The sequence below is a fragment of the Ailuropoda melanoleuca genome, chromosome 5 (genome assembly GCF_002007445.2).
Source record: "Ailuropoda melanoleuca isolate Jingjing chromosome 5, ASM200744v2, whole genome shotgun sequence".
NCBI lineage: Eukaryota > Metazoa > Chordata > Mammalia > Carnivora > Ursidae > Ailuropoda > Ailuropoda melanoleuca.
In genome coordinates, this window is record NC_048222.1 from 130,286,434 (window position 1) to 130,306,062 (window position 19,629).

At 36.2% G+C, this 19,629-nt stretch overlaps 1 protein-coding gene across 1 annotated transcript in view; it reads left to right on the forward strand.

Moving 5' to 3' along the window:
- The window catches only part of PRDM5 (PR/SET domain 5), a 189,800-nt gene that overhangs the window by 19,355 nt on the left and 150,816 nt on the right, over positions 1-19,629 (forward strand). The gene's annotated exons all lie outside the window — the stretch shown is intronic.

Sequence of the window (19,629 nt, forward strand, 5' to 3'; positions counted from 1 at the left end):
TTTGTTGCTGTTCTTTTCTAATCATCAGAAAAACAAGGGCCTAAGGGATAGAAATAGAGAAGTAAAGTTATAGGGATTGTTGAAGCAAAAACTTGGAAAAAAGTCAGTTCTAAGAATTGTGTGTGGTGGGTTCCATGGGTAGGGTGGGCTGAGAGAAGCAGGATCAGTAAATCAGAAAAGGGAAGAGTAAAGTGGTCGAGAGTTACATATAAAAAGTCTCTGAATGTGTGTTTATCAGTTCGAGTCTGCAGAGCAACAGAACCAATAGGATGGAGATATATATATATATATATATATATATACTTCAGCGACTTGGCTCACATGATTGTGGGGTGGCAAGTGGGAATCTGCAGGGCAGGCTTACAAGCTGGAAACTCAACTAGGAGTGGACGTTGCCGTCTTGAGACAGAACATCTCTGGCAGGCCTCAGCTGGCAATTAAGGCCTTTGACGGATTGGATGAGGGTCGGCCATATGCAGCCTTGGCCATCATCTCCTTTACTGACAGTCAGCTGATGTAGGTGTTAACCACATCTGCAGAATACCTTCACAGCTACACTTAGAGTAATACAATAACTGGTTACTATAGCCAGCTTGACACATAGAGCCGTCACGGTGTATTATCTGCAAACAAAATACATTTTTTTTTAAAGACTTTATTTATTTATTTGACAGAGAGAGAGAGAGCACAAGCAGGGGGAGCAGCAGAGGCAGAGGGAGAAACAGGCTCCGCACTGAGCAGGGAGCCAGATGCAGGGCTTGATCCCAGGACACCTGAGCCAAAGGCAGATGCTTAACCGAACTGAGCCACCCAGGCGTCCTAAACAAAATACATTTTTAACCATCATCCATATTGCTGAAACAGCTGGTGGTGGGGAACCGTGTGTGAGGAAGAGATTCTTGAAAGGTTTCTACAGTGCAGGTGATGGAAAATGGAAATTCATAATACAGTCCTCACTAGAAGTGGAAAATGTTACTGATTTGCCTAATTTAACGTGCTGCTTTAGTTGTTTATGCTTATGAGCGGGAACGTATTTTCAGTGGCTTTCACTATTTTTCTATAAGGTCTTAATTTTCTCAGCAGTTAATTTTTTTTTTCTTTAGTGTGATGGGTTAATGTTCTGCACAGCTGGTTATGAGGCACTGTGAAGCAGATAATGATCGTAATTTTTATTTTGAAAGAAAGACTTGCCTATAGGAAACGTAAGGAGGCTGCTTCTGAACTGCTCTGGAGCTGACAGTGCAGCAGTGGATCATCTGGTTTTATATGACCTATTCCCATGGGTCTTTAATGTCTTTACATTAGTACTTGTTTTCCTTGTTTTCACACACCGGTACCCCCTGTCCTCTCACTCTGCCGCCCAAAGAACTATTGATTCTGTACGTTGTAGGTTCAGGTAATGTTACATTCACTTAGTGATTGCTATTCTCTATTTTATTTTACTTCTTATTTAATATCCGGGTTTTGAATAAGTAATATTTGTACTTTTTCTGCAACTTGGAAGAGTATTTATGAACAATCACCCCTTGATGAGCCTGCTCTTTTCAATTAAGACCTTTGATCCTTTTAACCCCTTAGTTCACGTGTCCTTCTACTCCTTCTTCTAGTCCTTCCTCCTCGTAGTCTGGTTTTCAGTTTGGATTTTTAGCCAGTCTTTGCTGGGGCAGGGGTGCAGGACAGGGGAACACCTGCCCAGGGTAGGGGTGCAGGACAGGGGGCGGGGTGCAGGACAGGGAAACACCTCTCTCAGTGGTTCGCCTTTTGGGGGAAACATTTGAAACACAATCAACACCTTTTGAGTCCCCCAAGTTTGCTGCCTGCTAGCTTTAATACTGTTACTTATTAAGTTAACCAAATGAGCTTTTTCCCAGCCTTGAGTTATACTAGTGAAGTCCATTTTTGTTATTTAGTTTTGGAGGTGTTGGTCTCAGAAGGAGCAGAGAGAAAGGAGAATAACTGGTCCTCCTGCAGTCTTTCCCTCATGAAGCCCTTTGAGTCCTCTCAGATGGAGGTAGTGAGCTTCCCCTCTCTGGTGGGTACTTTGGGACTGATTATTTAGGTCATTTCTAATTTGGCCCATAGTTACAAAGTTAACCATCTGCAGTTCTCAAACAGGTTGTCCTTCTCAAGCCAATAGTTAACCTAGTGTATGTGTGGTTATGGGACATGAACCGGATCCTTAGGCTAGCCTGGAAAATGGTGTCCTGCGAGAGAGCACGTGGCATAGCTCTTCCTCAGTCTCTATTTGCACTTGGCTTCCGGTGCCAACAGTTTTGGTGGACCTTGGCCAGGAACCCCGAGGTGGCCATTTCATGCCAAAGAACTTGGAGGCACCAGTCAGGAATGAGCCTACCGGTGTGTATGAGCCCCTGTGAGTTTGGGACAGGATTTGAAGGGATCTAATGGGGTCGATTGCTGGTGTTTACTGCAAGCTCCTCCTCTCCCTCCAAAAGTACGGGTTGGAAATTTATTGACACCCACTGCTTCAGAGAATTCACCAGCACCTCAGCCTCGTTCTGTGTTGGCCTCCAGAGTTTGAGATTCAGGTCTGAAGAGACTCAGTCTCGTCTGTCCTTAAGGCTTGTTGGTAACCTCAGATTTTTGCTTTTCTTTTAGAATTAAGCACGTTGGCAGAAGATTTATTTCTTGTCCCTGAGGCCAATCATAGAGCTTGAGGTTGGAAACCAGTGCCTGATTGTAAATGCTTCCCGTGGATAGTTTAGTGGCATGAGCCCAGTTGTCTGTATTGTCGTCTATTCTGTAGAACAGTCTGTTTGTCTACTTTTTTCCAGGTGATTTGGAGCTTGAGGTCTGTTTCCTTCCAGTGTGTGTACCTGCTCAAACTTGCCCTAAGACCAAAATCCATTCATGTACTGTGGCTAAAACTCTCAATCGTCCTTCGTTTTTAAATCTCCAAGAGCTTCCTTTTCTATAATACTTTCTTCAGTATTTCAAGGCACAGTTCAAATACCTCTTCTCTAGGCTCTGGGTCTTTATGCTTCCTGCACATACATACCTTTAAGTTTTGGCACCTCTAGAATACTACACAGATTGTACTTTTTCCTTGCCCAGCCTATCATTCCGGTATTCCAGAGTGGCTGCTGGTGAACCCAGTGTCTGCTTGAATTCTCCAAATAGCTCTGCTCTGTTTGCAGTGGGTATGTGTGTACTAGGCATCCTTTTGCATCGCCTGTAGGAAGTTTTTATTTAGAAACTGGCCTGGTAAGATCTCAAAACTTGGTGTCCTCCTGACATTTCCAGTGGAGTCATTCATTCCTAAACTTTGCATGTATTGTGAGATCACAAAAGTCTCAGTCCCATCCGTCTTTCTCTCCCACTCATGCTGGGTCCATGTTTGCCTCTCAGTCTTTGAACAGTTCAGAAGGTGTAGTTGGGTATTTGGTGGTGTGATCTGATGCAGGTTGAGCCAGAATACCATGCTATGGTTTAGTAATACTGATGGGTAATTATATAGAGGATGGGCCTCTGTGGACAAAACGTTCTTACTGTTAGCTAGTTAAGGACTTACATGCAGAATCCCAGAGAACCAGATAAAACCTGGAGAGTCAAGTGAAATATCTGAATTCTGGGTGATTTTTTATAGGAAAGAATAAAATCTCTCTTATGTAGATACAAGTTGATTTCTTGCTATTAAACCTTAGAAGAAAAGTATCTACAACTTGGTAGAAAAGTAATCTCTATGCATTGAGAAGACAACAACACAAGGCTTAAACTTTGCTTCTTCAAAAGTCCATGCTCTTACTCTTAAGGAGCTTGTGGTCCAGAAGTAACGCAGGTTCCAGAAGTCACACATTGAAGTGCATGAAGTGTGATGAGAGCAATCAGCTTTACCTTACGATTATGACTTAATGGCATTTAAAAAGTTTTACATTTGTTTACTTTTCTAAATCTGTTGCTTTGAGAATTGATGAGGAAAACTACATTTTTGACATCTGAGGCTCGTGGAATTACTAGGGCTATTAGTCATTACATTCTACTAGGTAGCTGCATGTTACAAAATGCAAATTATCAAATAATCATAGTTTTATTTATTTTTGTCAGTGGAAAAGATTTTGTGCCTCTGGGTAAATAGCATGCTTTCAAAAATACAGCTAGAGAAATATGATTACAAGATTTGTAGGTGTTTGTAAGAATTGTTAATCTACATTTATAGTAAATTGTTATTTCAAAATAAATGTACATATCAAGTGAACTGGGGCCCCTTCTGTGAATGGTCTTTAAAATATGGTTTGTTTTGGGGAACTTCTTTCCCAACTCCCAGACAGTACACACTGGCGATGTTTCCTAATTGATAACCCTTCTCTCTCTCTTTGGTTCTAACCAAGGAAGAATAGATAGGAGTCCGTTGAAGATTAAAATATCTCCCTCTAAGTTCATGGCTCCAGAAGAGCTGGATTGGAGAATATGACTGGGACCCGTGGTCAGAGTGGGGACCTTATACTTTGCTGCTTAAATCTTGGTCTTTGCAGGCAAGAGTTGGGCCTGCGGAGTAGATTCTGAATATATTTTCCTGTTGACTGCAATGAGAAGTGTGACCTGTCTCACAGGCTCTATTTGCAGCAGAGTCAGAATGGAGGATAAGCCGAGACAGACAGGTCTGCAGCTTGCTGTAGAAGATACATCCTGAGCCTGAGGGTAGGTTTGTTTACTACAGCAGGGAGTGGGGCATTGATAGGAATGACTGTCAGGGTCTCACCAGTCAAATGAACGCAAGGAACCATGGAGGAGAGAGACCCAAGGTAAATATATCTCTAATTTCTCTCCCTTATAGAGGAGAAAGTAAGGAAACATGAAGAGGGGGGAGAAAGAGTTTTTGACTAAGAATATGTACATGTAGAATTAGTTTTTCTCTTTTCTCACACTGAAAACCAATGATGCCAGTTGGAATCTTTATAGAGAAAAAAATAGACATTGTCTTTAGACAACAAAAGTAAGCATGGTAAGTGAAGCATGATAGGGCAAGGAAGAATACAGGGTCAAGCAACATTCAGTCTGATTTTACCTTGTGGATTCAGTAAAGCCCTCATTCTCTTGGGACTTATGTTTCAGTATGAAAGTTAGACATAAAACACCCTTAATATGTAATACAATGAGAAGTAGTGATGTGGATGTAAAGAAAACAAAATAGGGCAAGAAAGTTTATGTCAGATAAGAACTTGAACACATCGATGTTACTGCTGAGATCTACAAAGACAGATTGAATACAAAAATGATTTGCATAACATCAGAGCTTTGCAAGGAGTATTAGAATGTCTGAGGTTCCAGAGAGAAAACCTGGAGTGGTGAAATGACAAGCTGCAGCCTCTTTTCACTTCGGAAATTGGTCAGACTTCTGCTGATTCTGGATTAGAGGCAAGAGTCTGAAAATCTGATTTCAGTCCATGTAGAGCCGAGTTGTTTGAGCATAGAGGAGCAGGTAGAGCTTTTGGCAGGCTTCTGAGGTTGGAGTAACAATATTGGAACTCTAAAAGAGCTAAAAACGTTGCTGATTCCCCCTCAAGACATTTGCAGAATTATGAAAACGCATGGCAGAATGCTGAAGTTCAGCCACACACTTTCAAAAAGCAGAGTGTATCAGTGCATGGGTGGGTGGTTCAGTGGTAGAATTCTCGCCTGCCAAAAAGCAGAGTGTTCTGCAGTCTCAGGTAGCTGGGGGAGGGGCCCTCAGTGCACACTGCTTTCAGGTGGAAGTGCTGCAGTGCTGTGCTATAGGAATATGTTTGACTGCGGCTGGCTAAAGCCTGCCACAGCTGCAACCCAGCCTCCCCTCGGCTCACTCCCTGATTGGTGATGAACACTTTCTACTCTGCCTGGCAGAAGTCACCGTAAACCTACTCTGGAGAAACATAATACCTGGTAAAGTTTCTTAATACACAGTGTCCAGCACTTAATTAAAAATGACTCAGTGCTAAGAGGGGTGCCTGAGTGGCTCAGTTGATTGACCCTTTGACTCTTGGTTTCAGATCAGGTCATCATCTCAGGGTCGTGAGATTGAGCCCTGTGTCAGGCTCCGTGCTTAGCTCAGAGTCTGCTTGAGATTCTCTCCCCTCTCCCTCTGCCCCTCCCTCTGCTCTTTCTCTGTCTAAAATAAATAAATAGATCTTTAAAAAAAAATGACTTGATGCTAAGAGATAGGACCACATGACTAAATCTGAAAGAAAAGCTGGACAATGGAAACTGACATAGGATAAATAACATGTTTCAGATACTGTATTCAGATACTGATTAGAATTAGCAAATGAGGACTTTAAAATGATGATTGATATGTTCTAGCAAATGAAGAAAAGATGAAACAAATGAAATAACCAGATGGGGAATTACCAAAAAAATTGAGATGTATAAATGTCAAGTGGACATTCTAGAAGAGAAAAAATATAATAAGTGAAGCTGAGAACTCAGTATTTGAATTAGATATTGGATATGACAGAGCAAAAGATAGGTTTAAGGATGAGAAAAAGAAGTCAATAGAAAATATTGAAAATGAAGCAGAGAGACTAAAAATAGATATGTGAGACAGTGAACATATCTCATATATCTGTAATGTTATGAGTTTTTAGCATTTGAAGGGCAATAGGAAGAAAATGGGACAGAAGCAAATTTGATGAGATAACGGCAGAGAATTTTCCAGAACTCTTTAAAAACATTACCTGAAAAATTGAAGAAGCTCTGTTAGGCCTCAAGCAGCATCAATGAAAAAAAGCAAAAACAAAAACAAAAAATCTACCTACATATATATACCTTAGTAAAACTGTTGAAACCTAAGGCAATCTTAAAAGCATCCAGAATAAAAAAAAAAAAAAAAAGAGAGACCTTACCTTTGAAACAGCAACAATAAACCCAAAAGTTGTTTTTTAACAGAAAAGATAAAAAGGTGATAAAGATGGTCAACAACTGGATAATATCTTTAGGGTGATAGAAAATTGTTGTCAATCTAGAATTATTTACCCAGCAAAAATATTAAAAAGTGAAAGCATAGTTCTCTAAGCATCTTCAGATATAAACATCTTCATGTGTGACTGGTGTTTTGGATTTATCTCACAGCATTAGCCCTAACCTTCAGTCTTTACCCTGTGTTCAAATGAGCAACTCAAGATCGCTTCCAAATCACTGCCAGGGGAAAAAATTTGCCACTCTGGATTCACTGAAGGGAGGGAAAGAACAATAGGAGGCATTTATATACACAGATCTGTAAGTTGAAATAGACTTTGCAAACAAGCCAGTGAGAAAAATTTCAAAGTAGAACAAAAGTATAACAAACTTTGCAGACCATTCAAAAGAGGCCATAACTGATCTCCCAGATCCCAAATTTAGGGGTATGTTTGTCAATAATGTGCAAATGACTACCTTGGTTTGGAATAAGAAGGAAGAGATACTGAAGTATTTTCTCAAAACTAAAGTGATAGAATTTGAAGATATTGAATCGTATTATAAAATAGGTTTTTATTTTGCTGAAAATCTTTACTTTAAAATACATTCATCTCATTAAGAGTAGGGACCCAATTTCAATGTTGACTGAGATCAAATGGGAATCTAGGAAGGACTTGATGAATTGTTCATGTCAGACACAAAATAAAGTTTTCTTGAAAAGGTACCATGAAAAATCTCCAACTTTCTTCATCTGGTTCACCAATGATTTGGATGCAGGAGCAGGTGAATTAGGAGACTTCATCAAAGATGCTGTTTGGTCAGATCTATTAAAAGGACAATTTAGCTTTTTATATGGATGATAGAGGAAGGGAAGGAGAAGAAGCTGATTTTCATAAATATAAATAAGACTTTGAACATATTGATGATGACGAGCATGAGGATAAAGGGAGAAGGAGATGAAAATGGTGATGATGTGGAAGAAGGAGAAAGGCTAAATTGGAAAATAGGAAGATATATATGGGTTAACAGAATACTAATAGATTACAGCTTTCCTTTTATTTCTTAAAATTTTATATTTTCTGGGAGCAAGTTACCATCTCCTGTTTTTTCCTTTTTGTGTTCAACTGTTTTGTTTTAATGAGGTTTCTTTGTCTTTCTTCTCTTTATGATATGACTCTCTACTTATTTTATGGGAGACTATCTTGAGCAAAATGGGAAAAAAATGCCTATCCATTTTTGATCCAAGTTACTCGTTATCCCTTTTTGACCGTACTGGTGTGGAAATAACATATCACCATGCACTGTGGGAAAGAAGAAAATTTTCTCCCTTTGCTCTGCTGGAATCTAGAGTGTTCATCCTTGTGCTTAAAATCCTTGACTCCTACTTCTTTCTCCAAAGGGCTAGGAGAGTACACTATGTCTCTATATAAATACGGACATTTAGCATTATCACCCTATACAAGCACTTTGCTAAATAAAACAAATCTAAAGAAATGGAATTATATTAAACAGGGAAAGGATGGGTTTGAGATGTTTGGTATTTTAGTGTTAAAAAGAGAGGAGACAGAATGGGTAGTTACAAATTTGAAAAGATAATGGCATTAAGTGGGTATTTAGACAGCATGACCTATCCTTGGGCATGCCTAATTAAAGTTTAACATGATACCTTTAAAGTAAAATTGTCTTCTAATGATGACTTGAGTTCTGCCACTTGATGAAGAATCATTGAAATTGTATGAGATTTTTTAAAATTGACACTTTCTGTTGTAATTTTGTTCTGTTTATTTTTAAATTGTGTTTTGCTTAAATGGAAAAGGAAAGAAAATAGCTCTAAATCTTAAAAGTATGTATAGATTTCTTTGTTACAGTAAAACTAAATGTATATCTAAAGGATTTGATGCTTTTTCCTTAGAACAGAGAAATTTAAGACCTTCCAAATGTGATTTGCTTAATAAGTAGTTTTGCTTTCCAAATTTGATTTGCTTAATAAGTAGTTTTGTCAAAAAATTAAGGGCAAATAAAGATGTATTCAGATAAGCAAAACCCAACAGACCTACACCAAAGAAATACTAGAGTAAAGGTAGCTCCTCTGAGAGAAAGAAAATGAATTATGATGGAAACATGGAAATGCAGAATAGAGTGAATAGCAACAGAGGGTAAATATATGGGTGAATAAATATAAATGTTGGTGGTACTAAACAATTGTAGTAATGTTTTATGGGTTTAAAAATATGTACAATTTATATAATGATAATAATTTGAAAGGCAGGAGGGAAACAAAGAGAATTTAAGAGTTCCAAAGTTCTAGCATCATCAAGTAGATTTTACTAAATTTTCTGAAATAACAGTAAAAGATTGTTTACTAAGAACTTAATTAAAGGAAAAAATTGGATAATAAAAGAATTTTCTTCATGTAAAAATCAGGCCAAAAGTGAGAAAAAAGAAACAACTGGGTCATATAGAAAGTAAATACTAATATGGTAGCTATCAATCCAACTAGATCAATAATTATATTAAATTTAAATGGACTAACTACTTCAATTAAAAAAACTGTTATTAATGGATTGAATGCAAAAACCAACCTGATGTTACATAACAGACAATTTTAAAATATAAAGACACAGAAAGACTGGAAATAAAAGCATGAAAAAAGATATATCATGCAAATGGAAAGAAATCAGATGTAACTTCACTAATACTTGTTGAATAGAGTTTAAGGAAGTGAGCATTACTAGAAATGAAGAGGGTCAGTACACTAGAAGATATATATCAAATGTGAAAGCAAAAACCGAAAGAACTAGCAATAGAGATGGACAAACTGAGTCCTATGGAAGACTTAAACACATCCTACTCCACTGCTGAGAGAATAAACAGGAAGATAAAACTGCAAAGGATAGAAAAATAATCTCATCATGTAATAATAGACGTGCCCTAACAGACATATGTAGAATACTACCAACTGATGGTTGATCAAATGCACATGGAAAGTTTACCACAATTAGCCATAAGCATAAAGCGTAAGTCAGTAGGTTTCAAAAGATGCCATCCCATTATAAGGATGCAAGTTTTGTTCGGTTGGTTGTTGTTTTGGTGGAAACTGGTTGTAAAATTGACGTGAAAGTCCAAAGGGATACAAATTAAATTACCAAAGCAGCCTTGAAGTGAAAGATCAAAACTGGAGGACTTATGCTATCAGATATCAAGACTTAATATAAAAACATTTTAATTTAATACTGTAGTATTGGCACAAGGATAAAACAAATAGACACCATTTTTGACAAATATGTCATCAATATGGTGGGGAAAGGATGGAATTTTCAGTAACAGTGTGCAGTCAAAATGATACCCTTTTAGAAAAAGAGTATTTAGAACCCTAACTCATGCTATATATGAAAAAATCAACTTAATATGATTATAAATGTAAACACATCAGGTAAAAACGATCAACCTTTGGAAGAAAATGTAGGAGAATACCTTTATGATCTTAGTGTAGGTGGAGGTTTCTTAAATGAACAATAAACACTGTAAAGGGAAAAAATGATACATTGGATAACAGTAAAATTAAGAACTGTTCATCAGAACATACGATGAAGAGAATGAAAAAGCAAATCAAAAATTTGTGGAAAAATTTGTAATGCATATGTCTGAAAAAAGATTTGTATCCTGAATATATTAAGATACTACAGTTTGATTTTAAAAATTAAAAGAAAAATGGGCAAACACTTGAACAGGCACTTCACCCAGTAAGATATCCTAATGACCAATTAACATGAACTGATGATCAGCTTCATTTATCATCTGGGAAAGGAGAACTGAAAGCATAGTGAGATGCTGTGATATATTCACCAGAATGACTAAAATTAAAAAGACAGACAATGTCAAATATTTGACATTATCCGAAACTCATTTATACTGATCCTGGGTTTTTTAAATCAATACAGTCACTTTGAAAAACTATTTAGTGGTATGTACTAGAGTTGAATATGATACAATGTGGCAATTCCATTAGGCATATTCCCAGTAGAAATATGTCCATGTATTTACTAGAAGTCGTGTACAAGAGTTTTCCTAGCAGCATGATGAAAAATTGTCCCAAACTGGAAATAACCCAAATGTCCACCTATAAGTAAATGGTCAAATGCAGTGTAGTATATTATAAAGCTTTGTATTATAACTGTGCTTAACAACATGCGTGAATCTCAAAAACACAACACTGAGTGAAAGAAGTTAGAGACAAAGAGTCTGCATGATTTTGTTTATATAAATTTCAAAAACAGGTAAGGCTAATTTACGAAAGTATAAATCAAGGTTCCTGTTACCTCATGAAGATAATGACTTGGAAGTGGGGACCTGGAAAGTCTTTTGGGTGCTGTTTCTTGATCTGTCTGCTAGTTGTACTGGTGTATTTACTTTGGGAGATTCATTGGTCTATACATGGAAAGTTTCTGCATTTCTTTGGTAATTATGTTACATTTCAACAAAAAGTTTACTTTAAAAAATAGAACAGAATAGTGAGCTAAAATGCCCAGCTCATGAACTTCTACTTTCTCACAGTAGCAGGGCTGTCAGATTGTGCTGAGACCTAAACATTGAGAGCACAGCCATATGAAGAATACCTGGATCAAGTTGCCAGGGGGGAGCAGAGATTTCAATAAGTTTGGGCTGTTCCAAGGCCAGAAACAAAGCCAGTGTGGCTGGTGGTTAGTGCTTGAGTGACCAGATATAGGGCATGGGGTTAGAGAGGTAGTTATAGGTCAGATCACAAGATTTATTCTAGCAGCTTAAGGAATGGATCAGGAGAATGATGTTATCCTCTTCAAGCTCTGAGAAGAACACTGTGTCTGCTGGGTGGAGAACAGATTCCTGGAGGGAGTCAAGAGTGGAGCAGGGACACCGGGTCTGCTACTATAGTGCAGGAGTGATTTGCTGGCAGCATGGACTTAGGCCTCAGCAGTGGAGTTAGTGAGAGATGGTGGGCTTCTGGGTGTATGTTGTTGGAGGTAACTAACACTGATAAGGCTTGCTGATTGATTGTGTGTTGAAAGGGAAGAATTCAGAATGACTTTTAAGTGTTTAGCCTGAACCATATGGGTGGAAGGTGGCGACGGGTGTAAGATAAGGCATGTGGAGAGGGAGAATGAGGGGGTGGGGGATGAGTGGATGGATTACTACATTGTAAACTTTGGAAGACGGGGCATCATCATATTGACCTGCACCCCTTAGGTCTTAGCACAGATCTAGGACATTAATATAATTGAATAAAAGTTGAATTCATTTAATAGTATTAAATAAATTATTCATATTCCATAAATATTTTTTATTGAGGTATAATTGATATATAACTTTATACTAGATTGAGGTGTATAAGATAAATGATTCAATATTTGTATAGATTGCAAAATTATCACCATGATAAGTCTAGTTAACATCGATATTCAGTAAATATATTGAATAAATGTATACACTGTTTTTACCATTGGCATTCTTAGAAAATATGTAACTTAAAGGTTAAAAAAAAAGAAGCTTACTGATTCCCCTGGTATTTTACTGTTTTGGGTTTGCCTACTTTGTAGACATTTCTATTTTCGTTGTGTAAAGATGGTGATTTGACTAAAATATGGTTTTTAAAGGAGCTGATTGGTTGGATATTAAACTGGACATTCTGTTTAGATATTTCTTTTTCTTTCTTTCTTTGCAGTTATTTTGTGATTACAGCTGTTCTGATGTTTGGGAACTTGATTCAGCCCCAGCTTTCCAATGTGTTTCAGTTTTTGGAAAAAATGTTTTCAATCTTTTAAAATCTTTTTTTTTTTCTTTAATGTTTATGGAAGTCCTTTTAGGTGTTTGGAACAAAGAAATCTCTTTACCAAATGTTTTTCTTTTGCAGATGATAACATTTTGTTTTGGGTTCCAAATGGAACCACTTAGTGTAGACATTAGTGGGAGGATACCACCTAGGAAGCCTTGTAGAATGCTGAGAATCCTGCAACAAATGTCATAGTGCAGCCCTCTTGACACTCGTCCTGTAATAAGGGATAAAGCAAAGCAATTGAATGTTACGTGTCTTCTGGAAATTCTACTTCTGGAACTTTGTTTTGTGGTTGTCCTTTGTTTGCCCTTCACAAGGTGGCTCCTACCTGAGCTTGTCAACCAATTTATGGCCAATCAACCAAACCTGAGGTATGATTAGAACAATGTTGGGAATCTAGGCAGAGTAGTTTGGTTAACAAAAACCCAAACAAAGCAAAAACAACCCAATATCTGTATTGTTGGAGTATTTTCGCCACATTTGTGATTCTGATCAATGTAGAGCATCATGGAAATTTTATCAAATGGATACATTTGGATACAAACAACAGCAGCTCCAACATATTTGAATAATGAGGACATTTCCTCAAATAAGAGGAAATTCAATAAAACACAGGCTTCAGGGATGGTTAATTAATTAGCTTACTGATGTTATCCAGGTTCTTTCCACCTCTTGGCTATCTGCTTTGCTGACTTTGGTAGTGGCTTAATTCTCAAGCTGATGGCAGGTACCAAGCAGGTTTCGGACAAGATAGTGTCCATAAGGAACAAGAACACCTCTTCAAAGCCCCTCTTCCTGATATGTCACGTATCCATTCTTGAACTGGCAAAAATGGGATTGCTCGTATCCAGTCGGACATAACCTGGACCTGGTGTAGGTCAGCTTTTTCATAGACTTCACAGGTGAGGGTGGACATTGGAACAAGTTTAGTGTTCTTTGAGGGAAGAGGGTGGACAGAAGGTATACTCCCCATGAAAGTGACTGCACTCGTTATTGGTTCATTCAGCAGCTCTGTCTCAACGCTTACTCTGTTCCAGATGATACATTAGGTGGTGGGTTTATCAAGAGATACAAAAAAATACCTGGCAGAGAAGGTAAAGCTTAATATCTGGTAAGGAGTGCAATGTGTATATTTTCCATTATTTCTGTATTCTCCAAATGTTTTGATTGGGGAACATAGAAAGCACGCTTAATTAGTCTTTGGTTATCAGGACATTAAAGTCTTTGGTAATCAGGTTAAAAAAACAATTCTAGAGTTTGGGGCAAGTATTTCAAGTAGAAAGTATAAAGGAAGGGAGAGAAAGTATAAATGAAGATAGATGAACGTATCAACCAGGTTATTGTTTTCAAAACATTTATTTTTCATTACACAAGTCACGTGTGACTACATGATGTAAAAAATTAGAGCAATATACATGAAGTTAAAGTCCCACATTTTCTTTTTTCGGTGTATCTTCTCTTGTAGATCATTCTTGTGGATTTCTATACATATGTAATACCAGTAGGAATTACATGAATTTTTATAATGTCTTATTTCAACATATGCCATAACAATATTGCACATCTGAGATGTGATTACTGAGAAAGCCTTGTCTTCTTCACTAACAGTTTACACATAAATATAGGAGGCATTCGTGAATGTTTTTATAACAGTTTTATTGAGATATAATTCACATACCATAAAATACACCATTTAAAATATACAATTCTGTAGTTTAAAGTATGTTTATAGAATGTGGAGTCATCAGCACTATTTGATTTTAGAATATTTTCATCACCCCAAAAAGAAATGCTGTACCTATTAGCAGTCACTTTTGAATATTTTATGTACCCATCAGTATCTTGTGTAAAATTACATTTTAAAGAGCCATGTTTCTCTAAATAATTTTCTGAACACTTTAAGCCCTTATACTGAATGTTCCATTAACTCCTTAGGACTAGTTTCAGGGAGAATATTTCAAATCCTTAGAAAGATCTCTGAGCAATGAATATATGCTTTTTTTAAAAAATTTTTTTCTTTTAAGATTTTATTTATTTGACAGAGAGAGACACAGCAAGAGAGGGAACACAAGCAGGGGGAGCAGTAGAGGGAGAGGGAGAAGCAGGCTTCCCACTGAGCAGGGAGCCTGATGTGGGGCTTCATCCCAGAACTCTGGGATCATGACCTGAGCCAAAGGTAGACGCTTAACTACTGAGCTACCCCGGCGCCCCAATGAATATATGCATTTTTGGAAGTAGAACCTTTAGCAGTCTTGGAGATTTCATTTGGAATTGGTATATGTTTTGGTATTTATTGCCTAAATAAAAATAAAGAAATTTCATGAAATTAGTGGTAATCACATTTCCTGTGTTTTTAGATTTCTAGTTGTGTAATAGAAAAAGAAGACATTTAGCCAAATAAGAGAAAATCAACTTTAAGAAAATACAGTGCTGGGGCATCAGAGGAACTGGTATTTGTTACCTCCTAACTCTATACTAGTTAATAATTTTATTTTCTTTATACTGAGAGCTAAAAAAAATGAGGGCCAAGGGGGACAACCCAAGTAATGTACTTAACGTTAAAATCTTTTAAAAGATTTCTGCCCTAGGCATGTGGGGTGGGTCTTGTGGGGTGGGTGTTTTATGATAATCACCTGTGACCAACAAAGAATAACCAGCCCCTGAAAAGGAAGTAAGCCACTGAAGGTGTTTATCTGATTCGCTTTCTATAAAAGACCAACCCTAAAGGCCCTCCTTGGTAACCCTGTTGGGAGCCCTCTCACTCTTGAGAGCTTTTCTGTATCTTCAGTTAATAAACTTCAATCATTTAAAAAAAATTTTTTTTAAAGATTTTAAAAGATCTTCTAAAATAACACTTTTTAAAAGCACCTTAAGTGTACAGACTTCCACTGTCCAGTATGATAGCAACTGGTTACATTAATGGAGCTGTGAGCACTTGGTGTCTGGCTAGTATGACTGATAAACTAAATTTTTAATTTTATTTACTTCTAAATAATTAAAATTTAACTTAAAAAACTAAAGAAGTGTATTTTCCAGTTAAGCACTGCTTTATTTTTTGGTAGAACTACATTTTACTTTTCTTTTGTATCATGTGAGGTATCATTATACTGTGGGTGTGTGTCAGGCATGTGCGTTGTTTTTTAATATTTTATAGAAACATATCACCAGTTTATTTGGTGTCATCAGAATAATTCCAATGGTTTTCTGAAGATAAATCAAATGCTTTTTTAATATACACCCATGCAACATTGTAATGTGTTTATTTGAATATTTTATGTAGACAGCATGAGTTATAATGATACTTTTGTAATTGGTAACTTAATAGAAATATTTGTTATATATTATATGGTGTATGTATTTTATCTATATTTATAGACATTACAATAGTCATATTAATTACTATATCATTACATTAGCTTTCTAGTGTAAACACAAAGTATGGAAGATATTTAAGCATATGAAGTATACAGCTGATGCAGAATTGAGTGGAGATGCAGAAACTGGAACAAGAAAAGACACAATGAGAAGGGAAGAACACATGCCACAGATTTCACAATAATGACAATTTTATTTTCTGTGACTGAGTAAGAAAAAAGCTATTTTCTTATAAAAAAAAATTAAAGGTAGTAGAGATGACTGTGTGGGGGCCTGGGTGGTTCAGTCGGTTAAGCGACTGCCTTCAGCTCAGATCATGATCCTGAAGTCCCAGGATTGAGTCCCGCATTGGCCTCCCTGCTCAGCGGGGAGTCTGCTTCTCCCTCTGACACTCCCTCTCATGCTCTCTCTCTCTCATTCTCTCTCTCTCAAATAAATAAATAAAATCTTAAAAAAAAAGATGACTGTATGAAGAAATATTTTCAGCAAATACAGAATGAATTTGATGACAGGTTTCTTCTCAATATTAAAGAAAGAATTTATGAAATTGTTTGCCAGAAATCAGAATTAAATGTATAATAAAAAAAATGTTTGATTTCAACAGTATCTGAGAGTATTATTTTGGCCACCTTCGTTCTCACTCTAAGGGAAAAAAAATCATTTTCAGTTGGAGAGATTATAGGAGAAATTATTTCAGTTATCAAAAATTGTTTGGAAAATTATGAGGAAAAATTGCCTGTAGAATACATGGCCATTCTGACAAGAAAGATAATTGAGCCAAAGTTTGAGAAATTGCACATATTTTTGGCTTTAGATACCACCCAGTTAATAATTTCCTCATAGTTTGTTTCAAAGAATTTCCGCATTTACAAAGAATTATCAATACATGGCCTAAATAAATGAACTTGGGGTGTAGACTTAAAAAATGTACCTGGTTACTTTTTCATGGAGGATGGTTCTTCAGGTATGGTAGATCAAAATATTAAGGTTTATGGAATTTTTAAAAAGAGAGATGAATGCTTCCCATATGATGTAATTCTATATGATACAATTGAAAATATTTGTATTCAGTTTCTGACGTAGACTCTATGAAGAGTACTATGGATTCAGTATAAAATTCATTCATTTATGTACAAGTGATTTTAATCATTGCCAGTTTAGAATCATTAAAAACAGTGAAGACAATGAATTTAATGATTTTTATGCTCTTTGCCAGTACTCAACGGTTGAGTTATGGAAGAGTTTTACAAAGATGGCTGTACTGCTAACTCTTGAAAAAGGAAGACTTGACAAATACTCAAAATCAAAGGCAAAGAACATTGTGATTTACATTTTCTCACCAATATCACACTGCATATAAATGAGCTAAATTTGAAGCTCTGAGGAAAAGAAAATCATTTTTTTAATCTAGCTGGTTGTTGAAATTGGAAATTTCAATAATACAAATCAATAACAATGTCTTTATATGTCTTAAAATGAATACATATACTGATGATTTTAATTATAATATACAGTGTTAAGTAAAGTTGCTGTGGAAAACCACAAGAACGAATTGATGAATGCTTTGTTGATAATGATAAATTTAGACTTTTCCATTTATACGGTCTCTCTGAATTCAATTTTATGAATACTTTGTTGATATAAAAGCTAATTAATTTATATAACTTGGATAGATGTAGTTTTGAAACTGATATGCATTTTCTTCAAAGTCAAATCAATTCTTATAAAAATGTTGAACCAGTTTTGTCAGTGGGGATGTGCAAATATAATTTCATTATTGGAAAAAATTTAAGCATTTTTGTAACATCTTTGTGAACCTTTTTTAAGTTATAAATTTTATGAAATCTAAACTGAGATTTAGTATGTCTGATTTAAAATATAGCAAACAAATTGATATGTGGGGTGCTATAAGCGTAAAATACACCCAGATTTCAAAGACTTTGAATGAAAAAGGATGTAAAATGTTTTATTAATAACTTTTATGTTGACTACATCTTGAAATGATATTATTGTGAAATGTTAGCTTAAATGATATTTATATTATTACAATTAATTGAATCTTTTATTGTTGTTCAATGTGACTACTATGAAAATTGCATATGTGCCTTATAGAATATGTCTATTGGATAGCACTGGTGTAGACCATGTCAGGAGCAAGCTGATCTCCTTTTGGGGCTTAGCTCATGGGAGAATTGGAGAGCAGCCTAGGTTATATTTATGGAGAAAGTTAGCTTTAAAATTTTAGTTTGTGTATCCTTTACTTTAGGGTGTGTATTTGGCATTTCATCTTAGCTTCAGCTTCTTTCTTTTTCTGGTGTGTGTGTGTGTGTGTTAAATTAATAGATCTTACTTTTTAGGGAAGTTTTAGATTACAGTGAAATTGTTAGGAAAGTACAGTCTCGCCTGCCCTGCCACACACAGTTTCCTTTATTATTTACATTTGTATTAGTTTGGTTCATTTGTTACAACTGATGAGCCAATATTGATACATTATTATTGAGCTCTGTAGTTGACATTTGACTTCTATAAATGTTCTGACAAAGATGTATGTCTTTGTATTGTACATTCTTTGTGTTTTGACAAATGTATAATGATGTGTCCACCATTACAAGGTCATATGGAATAGTGGCACTGCCCTAAAATTCCTCTGCATTCTGCTTATTCTTCCCTCTCTTCCTTCCCTTGGTTGTAATAGTTTTACCGTCTCCAGAGTTTTGCTTTTTCCAGAATGTCATACAGTTGGAATCATATGGTCTGTAGCCTTTTCAGACTGGCTTCCTTCATTTAATAATGTGAATTTTAAGCTTCCTTCATGTCTTTTTGTGGCTTGCTAGCTCATTTGTTTTGATCACTGAGCAGTACTCCATTGTGTAGATGTACCACCGTTTGTTTATGCATTTACCTCTTGAAGGACAGGGTACTTCCAAAATTTGGCAGTTATGAATAAAGCTGCTGTAAATATTTGTGTGCAGATTTTTGTGTGGACATGAATTTTTGACTCATTTGAGCAAACACCTGGTAGCATGATTCCCGATTGTATAGTATGTTTAGTTTTTTTTTTTTTAAAGCTTCCAAACTATTTTCTAAAGTAGCTGTACCATTTTGCATTTCTGTCAGGAATGAATGAGAGTTCCTTTTGCTCCACATCCTCCCAGCATTTGATGCTATCAGTCTTTTGAATTTTGGCCAATTCTAATAGATATGTAGTGGTATCTCATTTTTGTCTTAATTTGCAATTCCCTAATGACATATGATGTTGAACATTTTTTCATATGCCTATTTGCAAATTGTACATTTTCTTAGGTAAGACGTCTATTGAATCTTTTGCTCATTTTGTTTTCTTATTGTTAAAGTTTTTAAAAATTCCTTTTATCTTTTATATACCAGCAAAGAATATCTCCCAGTCTGTAGTTTATCTTTTAATTTTCTTCACAGTATCTTTTCGGAACAGAAGTTTTTTAATTTTAATGAAGTTTAAATAGTCAGATTTTCCTTTCATGGATTGATGCTTTTGGTATTGTATCTAAGAAAGCCATCACCAGCCCCAGGGTGCACCT